This window comes from Phyllobates terribilis, unplaced genomic scaffold, assembly GCF_046119375.1.
Source record: "Phyllobates terribilis strain yellow unplaced genomic scaffold, ASM4611937v1 Scaffold_1723__1_contigs__length_222767, whole genome shotgun sequence".
Taxonomy (NCBI): domain Eukaryota; kingdom Metazoa; phylum Chordata; class Amphibia; order Anura; family Dendrobatidae; genus Phyllobates; species Phyllobates terribilis.
This window is the reverse complement of record NW_027364483.1, coordinates 28,857-34,869: the sequence shown is the minus strand read 5'-3', so window position 1 is coordinate 34,869 and position 6,013 is coordinate 28,857.

The window sequence follows — 6,013 nt, the reverse complement described above, 5'->3', positions numbered from 1 at the left end:
AGCAGTGGGGTACGGCTAGCACCTACAAAGCTGCGCATAAAGGACTGTTCCCTGGTAAAACTGGGGGATGCTGAGTCACTGGTGCCCGCAGCAGGCACAGAATCCCCACGTCCTCTCCCTGCAGGCACAGAATCCTCACGTCCTCTCCCTGCAGAAACTCCACGCCCACGCCCACGCCCACGACCACATGCCTTACTCCCTGCCTTCTTCATCTTGGTAGACTGATAAAGATAGGCAGAAAAGTACTAAGGGCTTAGTGTGCTTATTCCTGAACAGCTGCTAACAGGTATAAGAAACACTAATTTTATAAAGTGTGGACTAGACTTTAATATGAGCTAATGTGGCCTACACAACTGTAAAGAGGAGTGTTTGGTGAACTTTATTTAGGTTTTTTTTGTCACAAAAAGACACTGGATGTGCCCAAAGATGTAATAACGATAGTATCACAAACTTTTTGTAGCTATTACAATGTAGGAAGGTAACCTACAAGGCAATAGATGAGGCTGCAAAAAATAGGCTAATACTAATCTGGCTGGGGCTGCAGGGCCCAATGCTGCAGAAAGGCTCCTCTAACTACTCCTATATAGTGTGTTTGGAACCAATTTAGATGAATACGGATGGAACCACCACACTAATAGGAGAAATCAGGAAAAATTATGAATTGGCAAAAAAGGACAATGTATGAGGCAGTGACACACACTGAGTGCACTACAACCAGACGTGGTTGAAGCACACACTACAGGGTGAGCTGCACTCACACACCAGACCTTGCAGACAGCGGTGAACAGTACAGATGCAGAGCACTGTGCACTAGCGCTGCAAGACCAAAAAAATTTCTCTATCTACTCCTATATAGTGTGTTTGGAACCAATTTAGCTGAATACGGATGGAACCACCACACTAATAGGAGATATCAGGAAAAATTATGAATTGGCAAAAAAGGACAATGTATGAGGCAGTGACACACACTGAGTGCACTACAACCAGACGTGGCTGAAGCACACACTACAGCGTGAGCTGCACTCACACACAGAGACCTTGCAGAAAGCGGTGAACAGCACAGAGAACTGTGCACTAGCACTGCAAGGCACAGCGATTTATAAAGTAGCTTGGGTAAAGCAGAATAGACCAAATAGGTAGCTAAAACTGTCCCTCAGAACAACACCGTCCTATCCCTAACTGAATTCACAGCAGAGTGAGCTCAAAATGGCGGCGGCGGCTTTTATAGTGCATCATGACATCATTTCAGCAGCCAATCACAGCCATGCCATTAGTTAAGATGCCTACATGCCTAACAGGATGTGCCCACACTTCTTAGGATCCTCATTGGCTGAATAAAATGAAAATGGCTCATTGCATTATGGGAACTTCCGATTCCGGTATACGATATTGCAAAAGTATCGGAATTAAGTATCGGAATTCCGATACCGCGAATATCGGCCAATACCCGATATTTCAGTATCGGAATGCTCAACACTAGTCACAGCTTTATTAACTCTTTAACTCATTCCATTAGAAAGGCATTTTATTTCCAAAAATAATTCCTCTTGTTGCAGCATGCCCTGTGTCTCCACACTGGCAAAGTTGGCCAACAAGAGTAACTTTCCAACATGTCCTATCTATTTCAGGCCACGGAGGATCCTGCATACTCGTATGCAGGACTCCGACTCCCACCCATCATCATTAACGCTTGCTCCACTCCGTCCTGGAGTCCTGACAGGAATATGTCCAGTCCAATATCCGTTAAATGAACACCGTCGGGCCATATGAGGCCAGCTTTATCTCCTTCCAGTTCTCGGTGTCTTATCACTACACCACCTCTTTCCTTTAAAAATCTTGCCATCCGAATATTTATTAGCCGCCTTGTCCGTTCGATGGCTGCACTGTCTCGCGCACCTCGCCATACCGCTCTCGGCACAATCTCTGACCATATTATAGTTCGTTTACTAAAAAATGCTCTGAAGCGCTCAGTGTATAGCTTCATTATTGCCATTAGTTCTGCGCTCTTGTAATGACCAAAGTCGTTTCCCCCAGCGTGTATAACTAAGATAACCGGACCTGTTGCTTCTCTCCCTATGTTGATTACCTCCATTAGTACCTGTGGCCAACGCAGGCCTCTAATACCTCTCCAGTTGAAATATGTGTCATGAAACCCCATATTCCTCCCGCCTGGGCGGACTGTCGCCCTTTTTTCTGCCCAGTATATGTACGAGTGGCCTATCACCCACACTGTTGGCTTATCGTCACCTGTAAAAGAAACAAACCACGTTAGGATAACAAGCCCGGTCTTATGTATCTCGCAAAACACGCGGATCGCCATCTGACTATCCTCTGCACTTCCGTTTCTGACAGTCCTGCTCTAGCTGCTTCCGTGGCCACTCCTATGCGGAATGAGTGTGTCCTGTAATCTTTGGGGTGGTTCCCTGCTGATGTTAGGCATTTATTAAATATAAATTGGAACTGGTATCTTGATAATGGCGTTCCATCAATGTGTGATAGGAAGAAATTACTTTGTGGCCTGATGGCTGTATGTGTTTTTACTATTGTTACCGGACACAGTGTACTGTTTGTGGGTTTTAGAAGCACCCAAGTGCCCTTGCCCGCTGGGTCTGTTTTGGATTTGCGTATGCGTAGACGCATTGCATTATTGGCTATGACTACGTCCTGGTGTAATAAGCCTCCACTGGTGGTGATTTTGGATCGAGGGACTAATTCGCTTATGCGTAGCGCCCCGAAAAAGGCGATCACAAATGCAGTAGACAGTAGTGTTGCTTCAAATTGTGAGTGGCATGTTAATGGTGTTAGGGATATGATTTTTGAGAGCAGATTTAGTGACACGGGATGTCTGCACTCCGGACTTGGCTGACCTCTTTTCCACCCTTTTAAGGCTTGACTGATGATGAATCTTTTTGTCACATCTCCCCAATTCAGTAGTTGGAAATGAAATGCTACTCCGGTCCGCCACTGCTGCGCTGACGCCCCTGATATGCCCCTCATCATTAGCTGGTGGAGAAATTCTATGGTTACATCTAGTCTGGCTTGTTCACATTGGTCAACCAGTCTGCCTGCTACTAGTCGTGTCCAGTCTTTCCATGCCTTACCGTATGCTTTCCACGTTGACGGGGCGACTGACGCTCTGATTAATGGCATCAGCTGTTCGCCACTAGATCCCATAGGGAGGGTGGGCAACTGGTGCCCGACGGGTGGGCGTTGGGGAGGAGCTCTCTGAAAACCTGCCAATTGAATTGCGATAAAGCATTAGCAGCAGCGTTAGATCCCCCCCTCCACATTGTGGCTAGCGCGGACCCATACATTGTGTTTTAGGCACAGGAATGCTAGCCGGCGTAGTAGGCCTAGCACTGGGAGAAACAATGATGCCATCTTATTAATGCAGTGCGCTAGGCTGGTGTTATTTGTTATGAAGCGTATATTTTTGTTCGCTAGGTACGTGCCCCATATTTCTTTGGCTACCACTATTGGGAAGAGTTCCAGGAGTGTCTGGTTTTTTGTTAACCCTTGTTCAGACCAATACGGAGGCCATAAGCCTGTGCACCACTGGTTATCTAGTATCGCTTCATATCCGCCCACTTCTGCTGCCCCGGTGAATAATGTTAGTTCAATGTTGGACTGTTCTGCTGACATAAATAACGTGTGACCATTGAATGATTGTAAGAAGGTTTTCCACACCTCTAAGTCCGCCCGAAGCTGCCTGCTGATTCTGATTCTATGACTCGGTTTTAATGCACGTTTTGTTGCAAAGGATAAACGATGAGAAAAAACCCTTCCGACTGGCATCACCTGGCTCGCGAACACGAGGAGGCCTAGTAACACTTGCATCTGTTGTAGTGTTACTTTCCGTACTGTGCAAAATCCCTCGAGGTGTAGTGTTTTTTGTATTTTTTCTGTTGGGAGGTGGGATAACCTTGCTGTGGTGTCGATTTCGATGCCTAAGAACGATAGCTTTGTTGTGGGGCCTATGGTTTTTGTAGGGCATAATGGGACTCTGAACCGTCGAGAGATGTTTGTGAATTCGTTAAGTAATGATTGGCATTGATTTGAGTCTTTGGGTCCGACGAATAGGAAGTCATCTAGGTAATGTGTGACGGACCTATTGCCGGTTTCGTACCTCAACACCCATTCTAGGAAGGAACTGAATAGTTCGATGTAATAACAAGATATTGAACAACCCATTGGGAGGCAAGTGTCGTAGAAGTATTCATTGTCCACTTGGCATCCCAGCAGGTGGTAGCAATCTGGGTGCACCGGTAGTAGGCGAAAGGCGGATTCTATGTCGGATTTAGCGAGCAGCGCTCCGGGCCCCGCATCGCGTACTAACATTACTGCTCTGTCGAACGACGCGTAGGAGACCGAGGCGTCTTCAGACGAAATACCGTCATTTACAGACTCTCCTTTTGGGTAAGATAAATGATGGATAAGCCGGAATGAACCTGGCTCTTTTTTGGGGATTATTCCCAGAGGGGAAACTCTAAGGTTACTGAATGGTGGTGCTGGGAAAGGGCCCGCCACTCTGCCTAGAGCTACTTCTTTTTGTATTTTTTGCCTAAGTATTTCAGGGTGCTCTTTTGCAGATTTAAGGTTATTTGCAAAGGTGGGCGATTTATTAAGTTTGAAAGGGATGAAAAAAAACGTATGTGAAACCAAAACGTAACTGTCCCGCTGCGTCTTTCTTAGGATATTGGTCTAGCCAGGGGCCCATCGCGTTTACGCTCACCGGGGTCCTTGGATTCTGACTGTGGGAGTTTAATTGATCATTTGCTTGCGGGACGAGAACATCTTGCCGCGGGGTAGGCTGCACCGCAGGCTGAGCATTCATGTTTGTATCTGCATAAGGCGTAGAAACGACAGTGTCCCTCATTGTACTGCCAGCAGGCCCCTAGTCTACGTACTACCACTGAATTTTGGCCTGCTGTTGTCTGTTGTCCTGTAGCCGTTGTTGGAAAGGGATGGTGTTTCTGTGACAGCATTAATCGCAACCATACGTCTGTAGCTTTTACCCCCCCAGCCTAGCTGTGGTTGCAGGGCCAACTGCCTCCGGAACTCTTCATCGTAGCGCCACCATGCTGAACCGCCGTGGGCTTTGTACAAGTTATACACCGTATCCTGGTATATGAATAGTTCTGAGCAGCATTCCGGATGCTTTTGGCCCATGATGCAACCCAGCACAGAAAACGCCTGTAACCAGTTACTCATCGTCATTGCAACCTTTTGTCTGTTTCTGTCGAATGGTTTGGCGGCTATCCTTTTCTCTTTGTCTATAGTATGTTGGTCAGCGGTTACAAGTGACCAAATGTCGATGTAGTCATTATTCCATATTTTAATTCTGGTTTCCTCGTCTATGTGTGAGCCCAATGGGCTTATCCCTCAAAAGAATGTGTCCTTGTGTACGCTGGCTAATGGTGGAGTTGTTTTAGTAGAATTATGTATAGCGCCTGGTGGCACGGATAGTTGTTTGACTATGGCCTTAAGGGCCGCTATTAAGTTGGTGTTACTATTTCCCATTTCAGTTATACTTATATTGCACACACCCATTCCTGCGGCTGGAGGAGGGACTCCGATGTGTGGAGGGACTCTGACACCTGTCTCGCTCGGGGTGAGCGGCGTGCCTCTGCTCGTAGACCTGCGTGAAATCGTTGTATTGTGCAGACTGTAAGCTCTGGAGGGTGTCATTGTATCGTTTCTGTCCCCCGGAGGACGGGATCGGTGCAAGCGGCTGTTGGGGCTCGACGATGCGCTCGACATCTCTGATGCAGAGGATGGTGAGCGCCACCTTGAGGACCGCGACCTGTGACCCCTCCTGTGGGATGCCGATCTCCGCTTTGCTTGTGACGACCGCTTCCTTCGCCGGTGACTTGTGTGCGATGGCGTAGATCTGTCGTCGGAGGAACTACAGCGAGTTCGCCTAGAGTGAGTACGCCTGGAGTCTCTGTGTCCCTGAGGGTGTATGGGGGGTTCTGCGCAGTTTACATGTGTCCCGCCGGGACATGTCGGTGCT